At 45.9% G+C, this 11,135-nt stretch overlaps 1 long non-coding RNA gene across 1 annotated transcript in view; it reads left to right on the top strand.

Moving 5' to 3' along the window:
* The first annotated feature begins 47 nt into the window (after positions 1-47).
* The window catches only part of LOC132648386 (uncharacterized), a 41,788-nt gene continuing 30,700 nt past the window's right edge, over positions 48-11,135 (top strand). The window contains exon 1 of the long non-coding RNA XR_009586795.1: positions 48-1,369. This is a non-coding gene — a long non-coding RNA (uncharacterized LOC132648386). The remainder of the gene's footprint in view (positions 1,370-11,135) is intronic.

Raw genomic sequence — 11,135 nt, forward strand, 5'->3', positions numbered from 1 at the left:
TTTAGAGCATCCCCCTAAGCGGTAAGATTTTTAGGAAGGTAAACAACAATACAGACAGTCTACAGATTGTTTCCATTTTCAGTGGATGTAGGGGACGGTCCAAAAGGTGAAGAGCTCTTTCCACAAGCAGAGTCCGAGTGCCCTTACAGCTGCTCACCATCTAGGCAGATGTGGGCATGGCATCACGATTCTGCTTTTACTCTGTGTGAGACCAGGATAGCCAGCCTTAGATGTCCCGGAGGAATGGTACAGAATGCCAGAGTTGGGAAGCAATTTTTAGTCTTGGGAGTCCAGGGGAATCACCTCCCAGAAAGAAACTTAAGTTGACAAGAAATTGTGCCTCTTGGGAAATCCTCACGCCACTACAGTTTTCCCTTCTAGGCTGAAAATAGTTAGGACAAACTGCCGTCTGTTATACAACAGTCCAGGTATTGAGGAAGGCCCCAGAACTCTGTGGGGTGGGGAATAGCAGAATCCCTCCCCCCCCACACACAAATGAACCTAATATGTGCATTAGATCTCCTTCCACATACACACACAAAGTATTTGGGGAAGTAATGTGACTGTACCTTGAGAACTGGGAAGTCTAAACTGGTCCTAGGGAATCAAACCCTGGGAGAGTCACGGGAGCACTAGCAGCCAGACAGAGGGATGTGTTTTCCTCACATCCTGAAGTTTGCTTCCACGTTCTCCTGGCTCCCCTTCCCACCTCCTGCTTGTCCACCATCACCCCAGCCTTCTCTCTCTCCTCAGACTCACAGACCACTTTCCCTACTCAAAATAAAAATGAGATCCGTGTTGGAATGCTTTATTATTCTTAGGACATGACTGAGTACATGATGGCTCCTTTGATCTCACACTGCATTTACACTCTTTGGTCTTTGTTCTTGTTTGGTTGGTGCTGTGAACTGGAGCACAGCCTCTCTTGTGCACTCTACCTCTTAAACACTCTGCCACCAAGGCACAGCATTGGCCCACTGGCAGGGTGAAGATGTGTCTCAGACTAGATGCTCTGAGATTCTGTTCCTGAAGTGTCAGAAGATAGAAGCAGCCTCAATGTGCTCCTGTTCAGTTATTCTAAATGACCTCGGAGAGCATCTTTCTGGGTGACATCGGGATTCCATGCTGTCACATATGTGGAACAGGATTGCTCATAGGTAGAAGAACCTTGTTACCTGAGCCATCAGCTGCCACCTGCTCTAGTGGATGGTCAGGGTGAGACCATCTAGTGGATGGTCATCCTGAGCCCAGGATGAGAGTGCAGGGAAACCTCATACCTTTGCCAGTTTGTAATACTGTGTGGTGGCTTGAATGAAAATGACCCCCAAAGACTCATGGGAAGTTAGGAGGTGTGGCCTTGCTGCAGTAGGTGTGGCCTTGCTGGAGGATGTGTGTCACTGGGGGGGGGGGGGAGATGGACTTTGGGGCTTCAGAAGCTCAAGCCAGGCCCAATGTTGCTCTTTCTTCCTGATGCCTGTAGATATAAATGCAGAACTCTCAGCTCCTTCCCCAGCACCATGTCTCCTGCAGGCTGCCATGCTTCCTGTCATGATGACAATGGACTACACCTTTAAACTGTAAACCAGCCCCAATGAAGTGTTTTCTGTATGAGAGTTGCTGTGGTCATGCTGTCTCATCACAGCAACAGAAACCCTAAGATAGACTGTCTACTGATGATCCACAGCAACAGAGCTGCAAAATTACATGTGCTTTTGGTTTTCTGGAGAAATGCACAAAATAAAATGCGTAAGATTTCAAAGGAAGCTCAGTTTTTGAAGGGTACAGTATCGGGGGTGTGTCTATTGGCACAGTTTCAGAGCAGTGTAAGTACGATTGCCATTTAAGGTATCTGTAATGGGACTGTCTGTGGACCCTAGTGATAAGAGACACATATTAGTGCTGCCATGGTTTGATGTCTGCTTTCCTAATGGACGTGAGGAGCTTAAGCGAGAGGTTAGTGAAAACACAAATTTCTTTATTCGGCTTGACTATCACACTGCCTGATTCCAACCCTTAGACCATGTTGGAATTGCAGATCCTAAAGGGAAGAATCTAGTTCTTTAGTAATGAGTGTTTTCATAAAATAAGTACAGGAAGAAACAGAGCAATGGAGAGGCAGGACAATAGTCCAGCTGATCAGTCAGGCCTTTTTTGAATCCATTTGAAGGTCAGAGCTGTTGTGTTCAATGCCACCTCTTACATCATAGTAAATCATTTACCTAAGGGGAGACAGTAGGGAGACTCACAAAACAACTCTCTAAAGCCAGCTAGGAAGACCCATACAGCTCCCTGTTCCCTTCCCAACCATATCTTTTCCTTCCTGACCCAGATGGTAGGCTTAACCTTGATCGTCCACCAGGGGGCGCCAGCAGGCACTGACAGAGCATACAGTTGGCCACCATCTCCAATTAGATGAGCTGAGATCCAGGCCCCAGAGCGCATGACTCATGATAGAGGAAAAATCCAATCAACAGAAGCCAAAACAGCCATGTCTGTCTGGGCTGCCAGCCACAACCATGTGTGATCATGAGAGCTTGTCAGAGTGAGAATGGCCCAGACCATGCCTGCTAAAGGGCTGATTCTCAAGATCTATGCTGTGATCTTAAACCAGGCGGCCATCTTTAGTCCATGCTGGAAATATTTTCGAACTTGCTACTCCTGGGAGAGGTGCCAGCATTATCTCAGTGGCTCTGAGTTCTTCCTGAAAATCGACAGCCATCACCAGGCTGCTGTGTGTACTGCAGTCTGCGCGTTAACTGGATGCTAACATTAATTTCCCTGTAAGGGTCAAGAGAAGGAGCTGGGATTCTGAACCAGGAAGATGCCTGGTGTGATGTTGCATGCCTTTAATCACGGTACTTGCGGGTCAGAGGCAGACAAATCTATGTGAATCCAAGGTCAGCTTGTTCTATGTAGCAGGAACCAGGACAGCCAGAGCTACATATTGAGACCCTGTCTCAAACAAAATATCCATCGACCAACACCAAAAGCCCCACACCAACCGTGAAGTCAGGCCTAGAGCTTGCATTGTTGCTTTTGGTACTGGGACGCCTCAATGCAAGGATTCTGATCGTGCCTGGAGAGCGGAGCACTGTGTCTACATGACAGATTGTGACTCCTCTCTCAGCCTCTTGAAGCTTGTTCTTCAGCAGATGCGGGACTGACAAAGCTAGCCCTTCTCCAGTGACAGGTCCTGAGTTGGAGGTGCCAGGGGATGAGAAAGGTAGAGAAGATAAGAGTTGGGGTGAAAGGTCCGGCATAGGCATGGTCTTATGCCAAGCAAACTTATTAATAATTAAAGCACTTTATATCCTGTTGCCAGGGGAGAGATGGGACAGAGTCAGATCGTGTTATACTGTGGGACAAAGTCAGGAGTGGGAGACTAAGTATTGTTGCACAAAGGGAACACAGGGTACTTTAAGAGCTGTCGGAGACAGCTTGAGACAGCCTTGGGACTGATAACTCCAGTCTCTTCATGGGGAGAAAGCCAAGTGAACCCCTTCAAGGCCCATGCCTCAGCTACAGACTAGCCTTGCCAAGTCTGCTCCTGAGCAAGGACAGAGCTCTGCTCCTTTGTCCTTTCCTCGGGACTTCTGAGAAAGACTCAGATTGGTCTGGCTATGTGGATTTGATTCCTACCCCATTTTATTTCTTTCTGCTCTTTCTGAGCTCTCCCGAATCTTTCTTCCCCACAGTTGCCTTGGGTTTCAGAAGCCACTGGGCTAACTGATGGTCTCTATGACAAAAGGCTAAAACTAATACCTAAGCACCAGAGAGTTGGTGGTCATCAAAGAAGCCCTGGGGTAGATCCTGAGGTGAAGGCTCAAGTGATGATCATCTAGACCAACACAACCAGAAGCCTATCCTGTAGCTCTCCAGTGTGACGTTGTCACACTGATGCAGTTTGTAGACGGATTTTAGCACACAGGACCTCCATGCTTTCTGGTATCACATCATTGATAAAGATCCTTTCCCAGTCTTAAAGCACTTGTCTTAGCTTCTCAGGACAGAGCCTAGAGCATAGGAACTCCCTTTTTCTGGGAATTTTACCCTAATGTTGATCTCAGAGGGAGAGCTGAGAGTCCAGCTGGAGAAGTGAGAAAAGAGTCTTTCTGAGGACACTGGGGACAAGAGTGGAAGTGGGTGAGGCAAAGACACATAGAGATGACCCTGAGCAAAAAGGCACCTGCTAGGAGTACTTACGTGTGAGTCTAGAGACTCAGTGGGTTTGCATCATGGAGGATGAAGACCCCAAGACAGGCAAATAGGAGCAAGAAAGATTTATCTGTTGCTGGCAGGCAGAGGAGCTGAATTATTTCCGACTTAATGTCTTCTTCAGACAAAGGAAGTGTGGGGATTTTATTCAGTCGGGCTGTGCAGATTCGTGAAGGAAAAACCTTGAAGTGTGAGCGTACTCTATTCTCCAGCCCACACTGTTTAGGTTCACAGCTTAAGAAGGTAAAATGAAGGATCAATTTTTTTTATGCTTTGGCTCAAGTCAAAGAGCACATTTACAAGGACAAGAGGGCAGACAGAAACACTTTGGCATCCTCACTTTGCCTTGTGAAGATGGCAGGCTCCTGGATTTGCTCTGTGGGAGAGTTAAAGGTATATTAATGCAAGAGCTTGTCTCTAAACGTATCTTTGTAGCAGCAAGCAAAATGTGTATAGAAGCCAAGCAATGTAGTGTAGACATTCACAGCTGTAAGGGGAGGAGTCTCAGAGAGTATGAAAAGAACCATTTTCTGTGGAGCTCAGGATGGGCCTCTCACAGGGGATTTTTTACCTGGGGCTCCAGGCCTTGGCTGCCTTCCCAGGGAAAGGTGGTGTTTGCTATGGGGGACAGGCACACTGCATGGCTGAAGCCCAGAGGCAAATGGTGCCCACTCCTTCTCTGGACTGCAGGCTACCTGAGCCTTGTTCAGCTCAGAAGAAATATGCTCTTTCCTTGAACCATACATTTCAGAGACAGTTAAGGCAGATACCGGGGAAAAGGCATGGAAGCTGTGAATGATTCTGGAGTGAGGGGAGGTGAGAGCAGCGAGGGGCTGCTTCAGAGGACAGAGCCCTTAGCACGGGGTACAGTGTAGCAATGATGGCTGGCCAGCTCTAGGCCAACGCCACAGGCACAGGGCACCTCATAGTTGAGTGTGCTTTAAAGCCAGACCTCCTAGAGCAGTGCAACTTTGCAGCTTCAAAGGAAAGCACATCTGCCCTCTTCTTTTTTCCCCCACATCTGCCCTCTTTTTTTTTCACAGCCCGAGTTTATATGTGTGTTCATATATAGATTTTGCACACACACACACACACACACACACACACACACACATTGCATTATTGAAAAATCACATCTCAGGAGCGGTGTCTGCCAGGATTTTTGATGAGACTGATAGAAACCTGTTTCATTTTCATGTGAGATAATGAATAGGTGCAAGTTCTCGCACATCTGTTCAGGCAAGATAATGACAATATTACCAGAGCTAGTGTGCCGTAGAGAGAATCTGTGGTTCATCTCTCCCAACCCCTCCTCTCGTCCAAACCAACCAATGCCCTTTCCCTCTCTTCTGCTTTACTTCAATATGCTTTTTCCCCCTTGTCTTATAGTTTTACTCTCATTTTCTCAAATCTCTCTCTCTTCTTTCTTTTCTATACATAATACTCTTCTTGGTTTACAGGAACCTACTGAACAAGGTGAGGAATTGCTACAGAATCCACAGCACGGGCTGTGCAGCCATTGTGACCAGGACTGGCTGCCCCAAATCATGAGAAGGAAATCTTTGTATCCTTCTCCCCAGTCCTGATGAATCCCATGTACAGACTTTTCTCCTACCTGTTAACAAGAATTCACCATGAGAGGACACCTCTGAATACCTAATTGATTTATAAAATGATGGAATTTAATGTTGTATTATACACACAAGAATCCGAATGTGAGCTCGTATTTCAACGTCCTGTGGAGACACCCTTAGGTTCCTTAACCTCTTTTCTTGTTAATTTTTATTTGCTGCATTTGTTTTGCCTGTGGTGGACGGCAGGGAATAGCTCATGACGAAGGCACATAAATAGCTGTGAGTCCTGCCTTTCAGGTTCTCAACTCCACTGCAAAACAAACTTGGATCAAGCTTAAATGTGGCTCCTATGTGAAAGAATAACCATTGGACCCTTTTATCTTTTAAAGGCTATGGGGGAATCTAAGGAAGATTTCTATTATAGGTGATTTTTGTGGCTTAAAGCATGTTTGAAGATAACAGACAGACAGTGGGAGAGGAAGAGATAGAGTCTAGAAATGCAGGTGAGAGATAGGGCTGAGAGATAGCTCAGCATTTAAGAGCCTTGGGGGTTGTCTCAGAGGACATGGCTTCAATTCCAAGCACCCATGTAGCAGCTCACAACTATAACTCTGTCTCCAAAAGGTACAACTACCCTTCTGGCATCTATGGGTACTTCAGGCATATAATGAACACACACACACACACACACACACACACACACACACACACTGGGCATGGTGACTCATGCAGTCAGGAGACAGAGGCAGGTGAATCTCTGTGAGTTTAAGGCAAACCTGCTATACAAAGAGAGTCCAGCACAGCCAGGACTTAATACACAGAAACCCTGTGTTGACAAGACTGAAGGCAAGGCTTGTGTGTTGCTTCACAATCAGAAAAAGAAGTCAAACCTTGAAATGGCACAGGGTCCTGAGACTGGGCAGATATCCAGTTACCTCAGAGGAAGAGGCTATCATATCCCCTCACACTTACACTGCACTTTGCAGGTACCCTGTGAGGAAGGAAGATAGCGTTTGCCAACTTCTCCCTGTAGCTATTCTGAGACCCATGGATGACCACATAATTAGTGAGTGGGTCATCATCTAATTCCATGTGGTGGTCTAGCTGCCTTTATTCTTTTTGGAGGAGAGTGAGCATGGGGCAATGTCCAGAGGTCTCTCTGACCATAATGATGGTGTTTTGAAGGGTAGACATCCATTAACCCACTTGAGATCTGTAGAGACAACCTCTAGGGGACAAAAGTTGACAAAACTGTAGATCTCTAACCAGTTAACCATGAAATGCACAGTGCGTGCTTTCTTCTGCCCCCCATCTTTGTGCTCAAATTACAGTTAAATTTAACAAATTTAAGTGGGGATCATTGAGAGCAGCTGAGGCTTGGCACTGTGTTGTGGGACAGGGCTGGAGTTCCTAAAGACAGCCCAGGCGAGGGACCCTCAGCAGTTTTGGAGATTCCAGTGCCACGTAATGGCCACCGTAAACTGCAGACACAAGGCAATGGAGCTGAATGGAACCTAGAAGGCAGGCTGTATGTGCCGCTGAGGGCGGGGCCTGGACGGTGACTGGGCCCCTTGGGGGAGCCCAGAGCCTCATGAATGAATCCCGGATATTAAGCATTGAGTCACTTGCACTGTTGGGAAGTTTGATTTTGCATTGTCTAGATTGTAGTTGTGCCCCTTTTCTTCTCTTTTTGTACACTAAAAAAAAAAAAAAAAAAAAAAAAAATGTGAGCTAAGGGAGTCATAAGACTTGGATTCACTTCTCACAGGTCAAACGGACTCCGCATAACTACTCCTATCAGCCAACAGCCTATTTCAGCCTATTTCTCTTTCTCTCTCTCTCTTTTGCTCCTTCCCTCCCTCCCTGTCTTGGGACTCCTCCCCTCTCCCAACTACCAGAACCATGGACCTGGAAGATCCAAATGTAAGATCTTCCTTTAAGTTCCTAAACTTTAACTTCCATCCCTGATCTATATCTGTCCCAGCAGATTTCCAATCAGCTGACAGACCCCATCAAGAAATGAGCTGTCGACTACAAACTGCTCCAAATGGCTACATGACCTGGACTTACTGAAAGCTGAGGTGAACCATTTGGGCCAGTGTGATTGCTTCCTGTCTCTTCAGCTGGGTCAGCTAACCAGATGTTTCTGACAAATGCCCGGTTTCTGAATCCCTTTCTAGCCTTTGACTAGCATTTCAGCCATCCTAAGCCTAGATAATAATATCCTAATTTCAGCAGGAAGTACTAACAGAAGAGGGTACATTGCCCCTTATCCTCAATAATGTTAGGAATGTTAGGTCCAAAGAAAACTCCCTACAAAGGGGATAAATGATTACCTATAGTGCCTATTGGCATACCAGAAAAAGGTGCTTGTTAAAACCAAATAGACCAAGATCTACCAACAGGTAGATTCATCAGCTCAGATAGCTCTACAATGTGAAAGGGCACTTGACCTGTTCTATGTAAAACAGGGAGTTATTGTGTGGCTTTAAGAGGAAATTGTTGTTTTTACACAAACCTCTTGAAAATCATTAGAGATCACTTGGCTGGGCTCAGGGAAAAAAAAATGCAGAAAAGGCAGGCTCATTTTTAGGTTCCTCTTGTTACTATAGACTTTTCTAGTATGCTTCTCTGTTTAGTGGGGTGATGTTGTAAAACCAGGGGTCTCACAGCTCAGGAGCTCAAGATTGCACCCTTCCCAGAAACTCCCCCAGACCACGACTCCTTGTAAAAGCAAGAGGTTTAATTTAACCATTGCGCAATGGGGTCACTCCCGCTGGTCAGCAAAGAGTGGCCCAGGGAGACAAAGGCCTTTGGGTTTTTAAAAGGAAAATTGTGGGAAATTTGAAGTTGCAGTCTTGGCAATTTAGGATTGGATGAGGAAGCTATAAAGTAAGATAATTGGTTAGTCTTAGGTGCTCAAGCTTGGCCAGTCCTGCCAAGTGTGGATGCAGCTGCAATTGAAGGTGGGGTTGGTTAGCTCATCCTTTGGCTGGAGGTCAGGAGCTACTCAGAAGAAGGATTGAGGCCATCTGGGTTCGTTGCTAAGAAACACTATCTTGAAGACAAGGGTCTGGTTGTTCTTTTTGCTGAGTGAAGGTCATTGCTTGCTTGTTTTTTTTTATATCTGTCCTCACAGATAGGGTCACATTCCTCCATTCTCTGGAAAGGTACTAAGAGGCTTTAGCTTAACCTGAACCTAAAACTCAAAACTATAGGCTTTAGAAGACATACAGGTTACAACGTTAGTCAAACCCTTTCAATATTTATTTGTGAGAAGGAGGTGCCGAAGACAATTTTCCAGCTGTATTTCTGACCCAAAATGACCTTTGATGCTGGGAATGATCAAAAATAGGGGGTAAAAATGAAGAGAGGATCCCAGTTCTTGATACTGTAGTAAATGGCCCCCACTGAATTACTTCTTGATTCTTTTAAAAATTTTACTTGTGTGTGTGTGCACGTGCTTCGATGTCGGAGCGCACAGGTGCCTACAGAGGCCAGAAGAGGTCATCAGACCCCTTGGAGCTGGAGTTACAAATCACTTATTACAGCACCCACTATGGATACAGGAACCTCTGGAAGAGCAGCAAGTGCTCCTAACTGCTGAGTCATCTCTCCAGCACCCTGCATTATTTCTTCCGAGTTGCTCTTTGGTAGCTTTTGCAAGTTTATATTTCTCTCTGACCTTTCTCCTTTAAGCTCTTCTCTGATATTTTCCCAACAGCCAGTTTGGGGTTCTCTCGTCTGTTCAGGAAATATTTTTAAGTTGCATCTGGAAAGTTGGGACACAGGAAAAGTGAATTCCCTCCTGCTTTCAGGAGAGCTGTGATAGAGTCTTTAGAGGCCACAGCATAGGAACATGGCAGGACAGGAACATGGCCTTCTTGTCCATCAGTGTGACCCTCTCTCTTTCTTCCTCTTCTTTTTACTCATGATGATCCCGAGACTTTAGCATCTAGAGGAGTCAAGAGCCAATCTCCCATCATTCTATTATGCCTGGCAGGCAAGGTTTTAAGATGCTTAAAAAGAGTGGTAAATGTCTTACATTGCCTCAAAAATAATGTTGTCATCCTAATATTAGAAACATTTTATTTTAATTTAAAGAACATATTTTATCTGTTTCTATTGGTTAATCCTGGTCTTTAATTAGTTGATCTTGCTTTGTCTCGTTTTATATGTGGAATTTGGGGGCTGTTTTCTGCTTTTGACAATTCCAGACACTTATGACTCAAGTCAAATAAGTGTAGTTAAACTGCAACCTGTCAGATAATGGGTTTCCTGGAGTGAACCACAGAGAATGCTAATGACTTGTTTACCTCTTTGGTACATTAGGGGTTTTCTTTGTATTGTTGGGGTGGAGGAGTGGGTTGCATTGAAGGAATTGTATTCTCAGCACATCAGTGTCCTAACAGAATGTGTTCTGTATTCAAATAAAATACATTTTATTTTAAACCTTTTCATTCATTTTTGTCTTTTCTAAGACTTGCTCACCCAGTCATCTCTGATGTAACATGTTTCACTGTTAGTAAAAAGGATGTCAGGGGAGTGCTGTTCATACCAGGTCTCCATACTTCTCAGGAGCATCTCCCTCCACGCCCGTCCCCTGTAAAATCACCACTCCATTTTAAGAGCAGTTATAGCCTGTAATGCCCTAGGCAGTTTTAGGGACCAGATGGACAATCTGGAGATCCCTGCCCATTTTCTGCTGGCTGGTGTGGTCTCTGGGAATTCTGTCCCTTTCTTGAGGACTCAGTTTCTCCTCCCTTACGGGTTTTAGTGGTTAGCTTGCCCTCCAGGTCACTAGGCTGGCAGCTTCAGTCCTTCAAGCTGCAGCCTTTGTTGACATGGGAAGAGGTGGCAAGCTCCGGCTGCTGGCTTGTGGGCCACGTAGACTGTGCCACGAGGGGAACTGGAGAGGTAGAGCATGTTCAAACCCTGGGAATCTCAAACTTGAGATTTAAAATCTCAACCTGAGACAGTGGGAGTGGGACAGCCCCCTCCCTGTTTCTGTGCCTGCCTCTGAGCATGTAGCACTGCAACCCACAAGCTGGTCACAGGTAGCCAGTCAGGTAGCACAGCACCTGGAATTCCTCCCCATGTAAACAGAGCATCTTAGTCCCAGCCAATGAAATGCATTCAACCCAGGAACCCGTCTGCACTCCACAAGATTCATATAGGGATTCGATTCGTCAACCTGGAATAAAGGTGCGGTGTGCATAAGCTGTTTTACTGAATATCATCTGAGAGTTGGTGTGTCATTCTTGGAGAAGGTTGATCCTGTCTTCGTCCTCCACCCCCCTCAGTTCCTGTCCCCTGTCCCTGCCATCTCTCCCACTCCCTGCTCCC

Source organism: Meriones unguiculatus, chromosome 16, assembly GCF_030254825.1.
Source record: "Meriones unguiculatus strain TT.TT164.6M chromosome 16, Bangor_MerUng_6.1, whole genome shotgun sequence".
Lineage (NCBI taxonomy): Eukaryota > Metazoa > Chordata > Mammalia > Rodentia > Muridae > Meriones > Meriones unguiculatus.